Source organism: Odocoileus virginianus, chromosome 21 (genome assembly GCF_023699985.2).
Source record: "Odocoileus virginianus isolate 20LAN1187 ecotype Illinois chromosome 21, Ovbor_1.2, whole genome shotgun sequence".
NCBI classification, from domain to species: domain Eukaryota; kingdom Metazoa; phylum Chordata; class Mammalia; order Artiodactyla; family Cervidae; genus Odocoileus; species Odocoileus virginianus.
The window spans coordinates 11,319,329-11,333,336 of NC_069694.1; the positions used below are offsets into that span (position 1 = coordinate 11,319,329).

At 35.9% G+C, this 14,008-nt stretch overlaps 1 pseudogene; it reads right to left on the reverse strand.

Moving 5' to 3' along the window:
* Nucleotides 1-11,975: 11,975 nt before the first annotated feature.
* LOC110147060 (phytanoyl-CoA hydroxylase interacting protein-like pseudogene) lies at nucleotides 11,976-13,114 on the reverse strand (annotated as a pseudogene).
* Nucleotides 13,115-14,008: the final 894 nt, after the last annotated feature.

Consider the following 14,008-nt stretch of genomic DNA (forward strand, 5'->3'; position numbering starts at 1 on the left):
ATAATCAAAACAGCATATTATTGCCCCAAAACAGATATGTAAATCAATAAAATAGAATAGAGAAGCCAGGAAAAAAAAAACACAGACACCCACAGTCAACTAATCTACAACAATGGACAAAAGAATATATAATGGGGAGAAGATAGTCTCTTTAGCAAATGGTGTTGGTAAAGCTGAATAGCTCCTTGTAAATCAAGAAAATTATAATACTCCCTCACAGCATGTACAAAAATAAACTCAAGATTATTTAAATGACTAAATATGAGAGGTGACACTTTAGAACTCCTAGAGAGAACATAGACAAAATGCTCTCAGACACAAATTGTAGCAATGTTTTTTTTATATCAGTCCCCCAAATTAAAAGATGCTTACTCCTTGGAAGGAAAGTTATGACCAACCTGGATAGCTCATTTAAAAGCAGAGACATTACTTTGCCAACAAAGGTCTGTCTAGTCAAGGCTATGGTTTTTCCAATGGTCATGTATGGATATGAGAGTTGGACTATGAAGAAAGCTGAGCACCGAAAAATTGATGCTTTTGTTTTTTTTTTTTTTTTCATTTATTTTTATTAGTTGGAGGCTAATTACTTTACATCATTACAGTAGTTTTTGTTATACATTGAAATGAATTAGCCATGGATTTACATGTATTCCCCATCCCAATCCCCTCTCCCACCTCCCTCTCCACCCGATCCCTCTGGGCCTTCTCAGTGCACCAGGCCCGAGCACTTGTCTCATGTACCCAACCTGGGCTGGTTATCTGTTTCACCCTAGATAATATACATGTTTCAATGCTGTTCTCTTGAAACATCCCACCCTCGCCTTCTCCCAGAGTCCACAAGTCTGTTCTATACATCTGAGTCTCTTTTTCTGTTTTGCATATAGGGTTCTCGTTACCATCTTTCTAAAGTCCATATATATGCGTTAGTATACTGTAATGGTCTTTATCTTTCTGGCTTACTTCGCTCTGTATAATGGGCTCCAGTTTCATCCATCTCATTAGAACTGATTCAAATGAATTCTTTTTAATGGCTGAGTAATATTCTATGGTATATATGTACCACAGCTTCCTCATCCATTCGTCTGCTGATGGGCATCTGGGTTGCTTCCATGTCCTGGCTATTATAAATGAATACAGTAAAGTTGCAGGATATAAAATTAACACACAGAAATCCCTTGCATTCCTATACACTAATAATGAGAAAACAGAAAGAGAAATTAAGGAAACAATACCATTCACCATTGCAACAAAAAGAATAAAATACTTAGGAGTATATCTACCTAACAAAAGACCTATACATAGAAAACTATAAAACACTGATGAAAGAAATCAAAGAGGACACAAACAGATGGAGAAATATACCGTGTTCATGGATTGGAAGAATCAATATTGTCAAAATGGCTATACTACCTAAAGTAATCTATAGATTCAATGCAATCCCTATCAAACTACCAACAGTATTTTTCACAGAACTAGAACAAATAATTTCACAATTTGTATGGAAATACGAAAAACCTCGAATAGCCAAAGTAATCCTGAGGAAGAAGAATGGAACTGGAGGAATCAATCTGCCTGACTTCAGACTCTACTACAAAGCCACAGTCATCAAGACAGTATGGTACTGGCACAAAGACAGAAATATAGATCAATGGAACAGAATAGAAAGCCCAGAGATAAATCCACGAACCTATGGTCACCTTATCTTCGACAAAGGAGGCAAGGCTATACAATGGAAAAAAGATAACCTCTTTAACAAGTGGTGCTGGGAAAACTGGTCAACCACCTGTAAAAGAATGAAACTAGAACACTTTCTAACACCATACACAAAAATAAACTCAAAATGGATTAAAGATCTAAATGTAAGACCAGAAACTATCAAACTCCTAGAGGGGAACATAGGCAAAACACTCTCTGACATAAATCACAGCAGGATCCTCTATGACCCACATCCCAGAATTTCAGAAATAAAAGCAAAAATAAACAAATGGGACCTAATGAAACTTAAAAGCTTTTGCACAACAAAGGAAACTATAAGCAAGGTGAAAAGACAGCCCTCAGATTGGGAGAAAATAATAGTAAACGAAACAACAGACAAAGGATTAATCTCAAAAATATACAAGCAACTCCTCCAGCTCAACTCCAGAAAAATAAATGACCCAATCAAAAAATGGGCCAAAGAACTCAACAGACATTTCTCCAAGGAAGACATACAGATGGCTAATAAACACATGAAAAGATGCTCAACATCACTCATTATCAGAGAAATGCAAATCAAAACCACAATGAGGTACCATTACACGCCAGTCAGGATGGCTGCTATCCAAAAGTCTACAAGCAATAAATGCTGGAGAGGGTGTGGATAAAAGGGAACCCTCTTACACTGTTGGTGGGAATGCAAATTAGTACAGCCACTATGGAAAACAGTGTGGAGATTTCTTAAAAAGCTGGAAATAGAACTGCCATATGACCCAGCAATCCCACTTCTGGGCATACACACAGAGGAAACCAGATCTGAAAGAGACACGTGCACCCCAATGTTCATCACAGCACTGTTTATAAAATTGATGCTTTTGAACTGTGGTGTTGGAGAAGACTCTTGAGAGTCCCTGCGACTGCAAGGAGATCCAATCAGTCCATCCTAAAGGAGATCAGTCCTGGGTGTTCATTGAAAGGACTGATGCTGAAGCTGAAACTCCGATACTTTGGCCACATCATGTGAGGAGTTGACTCATTTGAAAAGACCCTGATGCTGGGAAGGTTTGGGGGCAGGAGGAGAAGGGGACAAATGGATGAGATGGCTGGATGGCATCACCGACTCGATGGACATGGGTTTGGATAGACTCTGGGAGTTTGCTGATGGACAAGGAGGCCTGGAGTGCTGAGATTCATGGGGTCACAAAGAGTCGGACACGACTGAGTGGCTGAACTGAACTGAACTCCCAATATAAAAGAAAGAAAAGCAAAAATGGGACCTATCAAAAGATTTTGCACATCAAATGAAACAATTAACAAAACAAAATGAGAACCTTGGGGATGGGAGAAAATATTTGTAAATGATGTGACAGACAAGGAGTTAATATCCAAAATATAGAAATAGCTCATACAACTCAGTAACAACAACAAAAAGTTTAGTCAAAAAGTAAGCAGAAGACCTAAATAGAAATTTCTCTAAAGACATACAAAATGCCATCAGACATATGTAAAGATGCCTAATATCATTAATTATTACAGGAACACAAGTCAAAACTATAGTGAGGCATCATCTCATTCCCATCACGAGGAATATCATAAAAAAGTCTACAAATAATAAATGCTAGAGAGTGTGTGGAGAAAAGGGAGCCTCCTACATGTTAGTGCGACTGTAAACTGGTGCAGCCACTATGCAAAACATTATGAAGATTTCTTTAAAAGTAAAAGTGAAAAATAGAGCTACCATATGATCCAGCAATCCCTTTCTTGGGCATATATTCAGAGAAGATAAAACCTCTAATTCAAAAAGATATGTGCCCTATGATATTCAGAGCAGTACTGTTGACACTAGGCAAGACAAGGAAAAAAATCCGAGTGCCTGTCAAGAGATGTGGCATTTGTGTACACACACACCACACACACACCACACACACACACACACACACACACACACACACACGAATACTACTCTGTCATAAAAAAGAATGCAAATATTGCTTCTAAAGCAGTGTGGATGAATTTAGAGATTATCATTCTGAATGAAGCAAGTCAGACAGAGAGACATATCATACAGTAACACATATGTGGAATCTAAAAAAAAAATACAAATTAACTTATATGCAAAACAGAAAGAGACTTACAGACATAGAAAACAAAATTATAGTTAGTAAAGGGGAAATGAGTAAGGGAAGGTTGAATTAGGATTATGGGATTAACATACAAAGTACTATACATAAAATAGACAATCAAGATGGACTTACTGTGCATAGCACATGGAATTGTATTTAATATGCTAACATAATCCATAATAGAAAGCCATCTAAAAAATATGTATGACTGAATCACTCTATTGTACACCTGAAACTAACACAGTATTGTAAATCAACTGCACTTCAATAAACAGAAAGTTAGAGTAGTTTCTGACTTTATACTATATATACTTTATTTCTATTTCTCTACCTACATACTGCCAGTGTTGATTGTCAAGGGATATTTGTGTGTGTGTGTGTGTGAGATACAATTTCTGGTCATGAACACCCATGCTATAATGTGGGGGTATCAGTAAAATTGGTCAGGAATTTTCCCGGAAGTCATTCCTGTATTTGACATCTGACAATGAAGTAAATTTTGACATAGGTAACTGTAAACCACATAAATATATCTAGGAAAAACAAATGATTGAGCTCCCAACTCAATTTCCCATTAACTTGTTCCCTATCATGCCCTCAGTAAGTCTAGCACAGGGGTAAATAAGGGAAAAAAAAAAAATGAAGTTGGAGTATTGCTTTAATCAACTACTGTTAAAAAAATCTTGATTTTACTTACTTTACACAGCAGTATGACCATATGAACCCATGGCGAGTGTCCCTAGAAGGTAACTGGTATGCATCTATTCAGCTTCATGGTGAATTTTCCTCTGGCTCTGAGTATAATACCTGCATTTAATACTAGTTGTTTTTCCCACACACACTAGAATTCTGCCTTGCACACAGACCCACTAGGGTCTTTTTCAACCTTACTTGCGATAGATTTTTTTAAACCAATTTATTTTAAAACTGACGAAAAGAGTGTGCGTGGGTGTTTCTTTCTAACTTAGAGTCTTCCTAAAACACCAGGACCTTTAACTAGGGATTTAATTGAGTGAGCTATTTCCTCCATATTCTCTTAGGAGTGTGGTATTGCCATTATCAACAATCACTGGGACACCAAAACTCTGATTTAAAATGCACCCTGCTATCTTAGGAATTTAGGACATTTCTGTCATTCTGCCTGTAATTCCACATTCTGCCTGACTGTACCCAACACTGAGACTCCCAAGTCCAGTCCCCACCAACAATATAGTTTTGAATTGTGTCTAAAATTGTGATCAAATTGTATCTAAAATCTACCAACTAGTATTCCTATATGCATTATTTTCCCAGAAGAACTTCTAAGAATAATTTTCTAAAGCTAGAATAACACCTGGAATTTCTGATGCATGTTTATTGATAAGTCAACTCTCAGTTTCCTTTTTCAGTATTGTTGGCACTATTTTTGGGTTTAAGACAGTTGTGTTAATGCTATACAGTTAGAAAAAAGGAATCAAAATGGATATATATTAGCTTATGTTTTTGAATGTCACCACCTCCTCATCCTTTTTTGATAACAGATTTAATGTACCTAACTACATAGGTGGACATGTGACTATGTGTCAATCATGGTGCTACATAGCAGTGGCTATAGTGACAAGATCAAATACTAGGAAACATTAACTGGAAAAATTCGTGCATTCACCAAGCATCTAGGTTTATGAAGGATGCAAGTAAGTGAAGGATTGATATAGCTTATGAAGGAGTTTTCATCAAATAAATGAGTTCTGAGATGCTTTCCATAGAAAGAAATGATGTTAATGAAATAGGCAGGGTAATACTCCCCCATTTCCTACTCTCCAGCAGCTATCAATATGGTATCTTACATGGCAAAAAGGACTTTGCAAATGTCATTAAATTAAGAACTTTGAGAAGGGGAGATTTTCCTGGATCATCTGGCTATGCCCAATGTAACTGCAAGAGTCATCATAAAAAGTGAAGGAAGAACAAAATTCATAGGAGACAATGTATGTAATGATAGAAGCAGAGGGTCACAGAGAGAGAGGTTTGAAGATGCCCTTCTGCAGGCTCTGGTGGTGGAGAAGGAGCCATGATCTCAGGAAGCCAGATTATGTCTAGAAACTAGAAAAGGCAACAGAATGGATCCTTCCTTGAACCATTAGCAGGAGCATCTTGATATCAGCCCCTTGAGACTGATATGAATTTCTGCCCTCCAGAATTCTAGGGTAATACATTTATGTTGTTTTAAGCCACTAAATTTTTAGTGATAAGTAGAAACACAAAACTAATACATTTATCTAAGATCTAAGAAAGTTAGAATTAGTTTGTCAAATAATAAATAAAAATTTATGCAGAGGAAGAAGATCCTTTAGCAAGAGTCTGTCCAGTTAAGAATAATAGAAAAAGAAATGTCACTGGGAAAATAATGAATATATTCTGAAAGAAGATATTGGGGTGGGAAGGAGTAGCCATTTACCAAAGAGCAGTGTGGGTCAAGGTCAGGATTCTGGGAGCCATGTATGCATTTTAAAATAAGACTATGTAAATGGAATATGATCAGACTTTCAATTAAAAATATTCCTCTAACTCCACTCTGGAGAATGATTATGTGTGCAGGGGCAAATCTTGGGGCGTTCCTTCAGGTCTGGAAAATTATCTAGTGGTGAGTGATGGTGGGGAGGGGCATGAGGGAAGGTAAACATTTAGAAACAATGGAGGACTGATGCTGAGGCTGAAGCTCCGATGCTTTGGCCACTTAATGCAAAGAAATGACTCATTGGGAAAGACTGATGCTGGGAAAGATTGAAGGCAGGAGGAGAAGGGGATGAAAGAGGATGAGATGGTTGGATGGCATCACAGAATTGATGGACATGAGTTTGAGCAATTTCCAGGAATTGGTGACGGACAGGGAAGCCTGGCATGCTGCAGTCTATGGGGTTGCAAAGAGTTGGACACGACTGAGTGACTGAACTGAACTGAACTGAACTGAACAGAAATCATCAGATAAGGTATGACAGCAGCTGGCCAAAGTGGAAATGTTAAAAGTGCACAGATGTTGACATGATCAAGAAGTTTTTGGAAGATGAAATTCATGTGTGGGATGTGTGAGGCTATGGTTGTGTAGAGTACATTCTCCCCAATAATTTTATATGGACACATCAAAGCTGAGAGACAGGTTTTGAAAGGGTCCTATGAATGTAGTGAAATTTTACTATTAATTACAATTGGAGAGAAGTAAATAGCACCACTCAGGAATAAGGGGAAGTAGGGAGGGGGGAAATGGGAAAAAGAAAGAGACTGACAGAGACACAGTGATTTTAGATCCCGAAATCACAGGTATCTGAAACAAGTTCTCCCTGGACACTTCTCATATTTTTACCAGATGAACCAAAATTTTCCTTTTACTTTTTAGTTATGGTTCCACAACCAGTTCTCGACAAATACTAATCCAATTCACTTTCAAATAAAATTTCCATATGTAAATGATTTTATGTTAACAAGCCAAGCCATGTTCTAGTGGCTTCTAGAATTTGTCCCCAGGCTCTGAGCTAAACCATACTACTGTAGAAGGGAGGGTTTTGACCCATCTGAGCAATTACATGTGTGGGGGTGGGCCTCTGGAGGGGCTGATGGGTCTGCATGGCCTCAAGTGCTGAAGCAGCAATAAGCTGGATCCTGACATCTTTCTCACGCTCAGTTGACTCATAATACTTGATGTAATTCCATTGCAATCTTTTGAATTGAAGAATTTTTAGGTGTTCCATTAGTACTTCCTTCAAGACTACTGAAGGTCAGTTATCTAGGATCTTTCTGTCAGCAGTAGATAATTTTGAAGCAGAAATAGCCTTCTCTCAGGCTCTCACAGTCTTGCAGGGAGCAGATGGTAAGAACAAGAAGGAGCATACAATAGACTTATTTTTTTTTTTTTATTCTAGCCGAAACTCAGTAGAAGTCATACATCGTGATGATAATAAAGTAATACTTAAAATATGGCTACATCTTAAAACACATAGCATTAATTTTATTAGAAAAATCATCTATGGGTCTTAATTCCAAAGCTGACCACAGATAGTATTTGCTGTAAATACTACAGATTTATCATAATGCATTTTATGTTACTTTACTAAAGAGAATTCACACATACATACTGGTGTTCAATCTGCCTTTCACCTAAGTATATATCTCAATTATTTTGTACTTTTAAAAAATTATCCTATTTGTTATATCTTGTGTTTTTTAAATAATTTTTAGATAATGTGTGCTATGTGTTGAAAAGAAAATCTTAGTGTCTTTTTTAGCACTACAAGCGGTGTTTCAGTCTCATAATCTGAAAAAAAAAATCTTGATTATCAAAATTCCACAACATAGAGCTAACTGCTGTCAACATTTGGTTTATTTTTTCGAGACATATATATGCGTGTGAATCCATATTGTTACACTCTCAGGTTGCAAAATTTGGATCACATTGCATGTAACATTTTGTATTTTTTTCAGGCACACAGTATTATAGCCTAAATGTATTTCTATGCCAGTGGATGTATATTAACAACTTCATTTTTATGATTAATACATTATTTTCATATCATTTATCATTTATTCAATCAGTTGACTGTTTCTGATCATTTAAGTTACTGTAGTTGTTTTGATATATGAGTGTGTGGTAACTATGTCTTTGTGGTTACATTCATATGTGTGTAACTTCAGGATCAAATTTTGTGAAAAAATATATTTGGATTTAATTTCGATTTTTATTGAGAAGACAGTAATAGTCTCTTCTCTCTTTATAGTCTTGAATGTTTAGTTTAGAGAATTTAACAGAACTTTACTTAATTATCTTTTTCTCATTATAATACACAGATGACTCTTAAAAGTTATTCTTCATCTGAAACTGATGTTAACATTGAAAGTGACACTGAAACAGTGCTAGACTCCAGAGTGTCATTTAAATGTCACTATATTTTCTCTTTGAAGGTTGGCTTTATTTTATTTTATTTTTTTGAAGGTTGGCTTTAAACAATTAATGGTGCTTTAAAAAATTTCTTTGTGTTACTTTTGCTCCAAGTATGTACATACAGATACATTTCTAATATGATCAATTGAAGCACAGTCCCCTAATTCAACAATGAAATGATGCTTATTTTCTACTGTGGGTTATATATACAATCTATTTTTTCACACACCTCTAGTATAATATATTGAAATGTGTATAGATATAGATACATTTGCCAACATCACCACTGTTGATAGCAGGTTGTAACACAGACTGCAAAATGTTCCTCAATGAGCCTCTTTTATAGTAATAGCATATTTACCTGTACCTGTGACTACTCAGAATAAAGATTGTATTTTCAGCCTCTTTTTCAGGACATGATCATAAGTTCAAATAATGACAAGAAGAATGTCAGTAGAAATAGTCAGTACAAACTCTGAAGTGTCTTAGCAAAGAATATGCCTTTCTTCTTTCCATTTTGTCTTCTTGTCAACATCAATAGGAGTTTTAGTAATTGAAAGTAGAAAAGACATATTGAACCACATAAGGATGGAGATCGCATACAAAGCAAAATGACATCAAAAGAACGCGAGTCACTTACACTGCAGAGCAAGCGCCAGCTCTGGGCTGTTCACCTGAACTTTTATGTTGGACAGAAGGAGGCATCTATCTTGGGGTTCTGTCACTCACCGCTTAAATTAAACACAGGGGAAACGGAAAACACTACTTTTTCTTAAAATACACATTTATTTCTTTTAATAGGAGGCTAATTACTTTACAATATTGAAGTGGTTTTGTCATACATTGACTTTACTTTTTAATATCTAAATTAACCAAGGATTTTTGGTTTTTTGATAATAAATGTGTGAAATACATATATATGTATTTATGCACATACACACACATATATATTCTTACTATATATATACTTATATACTTATAAGTATATATATATAGTATATATACTTACATATATACTATATATATACTTATATATAGTTATACTATATATACTTACATATATATACTTACTATATGTGTGTGTATAAATACATATATATATATATGTATATGCTTTTATTACTTGAAATAAAAATCAGGGTTAAATAACTGCAAAATTCCCAAATAACTTTTAAAAGTTATATTTTCAATATATACAGTTGTCATTTACTATTATAATCTGGTGTATACATGTAACTATGTGCCATGAATGGCATGATTTTCTGTAGATTTTTTGTTTAATTTTTAGACAATGAAAATACTCAGATGTCATCATGTTCTTTACGCAGAAGCAATATTAAAAGGATTTAAAAATATATATATATATAGAGAGAGAGATTTAAACCCTCTAAACTTTAAAATTCTCCTTGAGTTTTTGAAGGGCACTTTTAAGAACTGACTTGGAAGATGCTGTAGAAGTCTTTTGAAACATAAACATTCAGCTTTTTTTCCTTTTATCTGAAGCAGGAATCTTGCTATAAAAGAATTTCATACTTACCCTGGTGGACATGTTAGTGAAAGTAGAATAAAGCTTTTTCCTACCTGCCACTGTTTACTTTGTCATTTCTACTAAAAATTGTTTGCATCTGTATTTCCCAAGAATGAGACACAATTTCTATGTTACTAGAAAATTTTCAAGGGCAACTCAATAGTTAAAATGTAGCTTTGCTAAGGTTTTGGCTTTCTGTAAAGTTAAACCTTCTAACTGACTCATTAAGTTGAAGGAGAACAATAATGAACCTGCTGGAAATTAGGGTTCTATACATTTGCAAAAGAAATGGATTTCCATTCTTGATGACTAAGTCATTCTTTATTTCTACAGTGGTCTGTATCCACAACATTGCTTTTCTTGCTTGTATTTTGATTAGTGGCTGAGGACACTTGTTGTCAGACTCCTTCTCTACCACAGTCAAATAAAATGAATGCACTTGTCAATATGTACACCTATGGCTGATTCATGTTGATGTTTGAAAGAAAACAAGATACTGTAAAGCAATTATCCTTCAATTAAAAAAACAAATGAACCTTCACTCTTAGATGTTAAGCAGGTTTAGTGACAGTTCTGGGTCAAAATTTTAAATGTCATTTTATTACTACTCTGACCTCTGAATACAAAAATTCTCTCTGAGGTTCTAGGCCTTTTGTTTCTTAGAATTCTTTACTTTGTCATTTTCATCCTTGATTAGTTTCCTCAAATAAAGCCATGTTTACCTAAGTATGTTTTGCCATGACCACTTCTTCCTTAGGTGAATTCTCTGATCTTTCATTTTGATTTGCCTGAATTATTGTGACTTAGTTCTCAACAGTTATTCCCTGGTTTTGGTTTTTCCTTACTGGGCAATTAGTACTCCTGTTTTTTTTTTTTTTTTAAGAAGCCAGAATATTTCATTTACATCATTAACTTCGGTGTATATTGTTTTGCTATTTTGCATTAAACCATATGTTTATTATTTTGCTTTTATAAAAAATAAGTAAAAGGTCCACATTTTCTCTCTCATACCAGCCACGTTTGTAATTCTCTTTTCTATAATGTTTAAGCATGATGGTGAACAAATTCACATTTTTATGTGGTTTGGATGGGATTAATATTGACTATTTCTGAAGCAGATGGTTTCAGAGGCTTATTGTTTTCTCTATATTTACCTGATATTTTACAACCTTTATGAATTAGAATAATGTTCTTCACAAATTTGTTTAATTAAAGTTATGTACTTGTAACAGGACAGATACACAACTATTTGAGGTTTACAAACTACATCTTTGATAAGGGAAATGGTTTCATGACATGTATACAATTGCTATTAGGTGTAACTCTATATATTCTATAAGATTGTAAATATTTTATACAACAATACGAATAAAATATTTTTCTATTATATTTATTATGTTAAAACACAGTAGCTGTTTCCTGTTAGCTAATATAAACAACATAAATAACACTGTCAAACAAAAAGTTGAAAGTGATGACAATTCTAGGCTTCAAGGTTTAACTCATTCTGTAATTACACTTTTTTGTGTGGTTTGGAGTTACTCCAATATTTGTTCAGCAGATTAAAATGGGAGCATATTTAAACACCATTTATATGCCATTATTTTGTATTTTACTAAAGCAGTTTATATAGTAGTTTCATTATGTTTGGCATAAAGGAAAAATAAAAATATTGCAGCGTATAGGCAAGAGAGTGTCCGAAACGACTTAGGATAGTTCATCTCTCAAAGTCTTGGGAAGTGTAGGGATAGGAGACACTACAACAAGTTGGAAATCTGAGAAGTGGCAGTTCACTCTTGGTGACAGTGGCATGTGCATGCTTCAGTGGAAAAGATCTGGTGATGAAAATGGACAACAGAAGATGAGGGCTTCTACAGGAGGAAAGGGGGACTGAAAATAAGAAAAGTGGGTGTTCATGTCCAGCACTAATATTACAGATTTTGCATCTGGGATCTTTCTTTGCATTTGCAGTAGATTAACTCATGAGCTGATGACCAGTGATTTCTGCCATGGTGCCTAGAGAAATAGCTACAGGGTCAGTGTAAATGACTTCTAAAATGACATCCTGGGCATGGTGGTAAACCACCACCCCATTTTCTTCTCTGCAGGTCAGAAATTCATTATCCTGGGAATTTAGTTGAGGGAGGCACTGTTTACAAAATTCATCTCCTAGAGATCCCACAGGGGCAATGACCAGAATCACATAATGATAAGCAGTGTACACACAGTAGAAGTCCCTGAAGTATAGGTTACTATTGGGCTTAAAAAGCTTTTCTGCTGCAATCTCAAACCTCTATCTTCCATAAGGTGAATCCTGGGTGGCTTCCCAGTATTGAATTCAGTACTGCAGCTGAAGGAAGGGAAAGTGAAAGTCCTCAGTCGTGTCTGACTCTTTTCGACCCCATACAGTCCATGGAATTCTCCAGGCCAGAATACTGGAGTGGGTAGCCTTTCCCTTCTCCAGGGGATCATCCCAATCCAGGGATCAAACCCAGGTCTCCTGCATTGCAGGTAGATTCTTTACCAGCTGAGCCACAACAGAAGCCCAGCTAAAGATGCCTTCTAATTTTCAACTGATAGGAGAGCCACGGCTGCCACTGCTATTCTTGACAGAGAATTCCCATGATGTTTTCAAATGTAGTCAAAATATTCTTTGTGTTGGTTACGATAAAAAACAGAAAATTTGAACATCTGTCCTGCAATCACTTTGGCCTTCTGTAACAGTTGTGTTAGATGAAATTTTGAATAGTCTGCTGTGTACAATTCTATAACTTCACTCCATTCAGCCACAACATAATCACCACCAACTTGTTTTGAGGCACTCTGCACTGCTATTGAGGCGCTGAGAGAGGCCATCAGAGGGCAGACAGACTGAAACCACAGTCACAGAAAAGTAACCAATCTAACCACATGGACAAAGTTTTTGTCTAACTCAATGAAACTAAGCCATGCCATGTAGGGCCACCCAAGATGGACAGGTCATGGTGGAGAGTTCTGACAAAATGTGGTCCATTGGAGAAGGGAATGGCAATCCACTTCGATATTCTTGCCTTGAGAACCCCATGCACAATATGAAAAGGCAAAAAGATGGGACACTGAAAGATGAACTCCCCAGGTTGGTCGATGCCCAATATGTTACTGGAGATCAGTGGAAAACAATTCCAGAAAGACTGAAGAGATAGAGCCAAAGCAAAAACAGTACCCAGTTGCGGATGTGACTGGTGATAAAAGCAAGGTCTGATGGTGTAAAGAGGAATGTTGCATAGGAACCTGGAATATTAGGTCCATGAATCATGGCAAATTGGAAGTGGCCAAACAGGAGATGGCAAGAGTAAACATTGACATTTTAGGAATCAGTGAACTAAAATGGACTGGAATGGGTGAATATAATGCAGATGACCATTATATCTACTACTGTGGGCAAGAATCAATTAGAAGAAATGTAGTCGCCATCATAGTCAACAAAAGAGTTTGAAATGCAGTACTTGGATACAATCTCAAAAACAACAGAATGATCTCCGTTTGTTTCCAAGGCAAACTATTCAATATCAATGGTAATCCAAGTCTATGCCCCAAACAGTAATGCTGAAGAAGCTGAAGTTAAATGGTTCTATGATGAACTACAAAGTCTTTTACAACTAACACCCAAAAAAGATGTCCTTTGCACTATAGGGGACTGGAATACAAAAGTAGGAAGTTAAGAAACACTTGGAGTAACAGGCAAATTGGGTTTTGGAGTACAGAATGAAG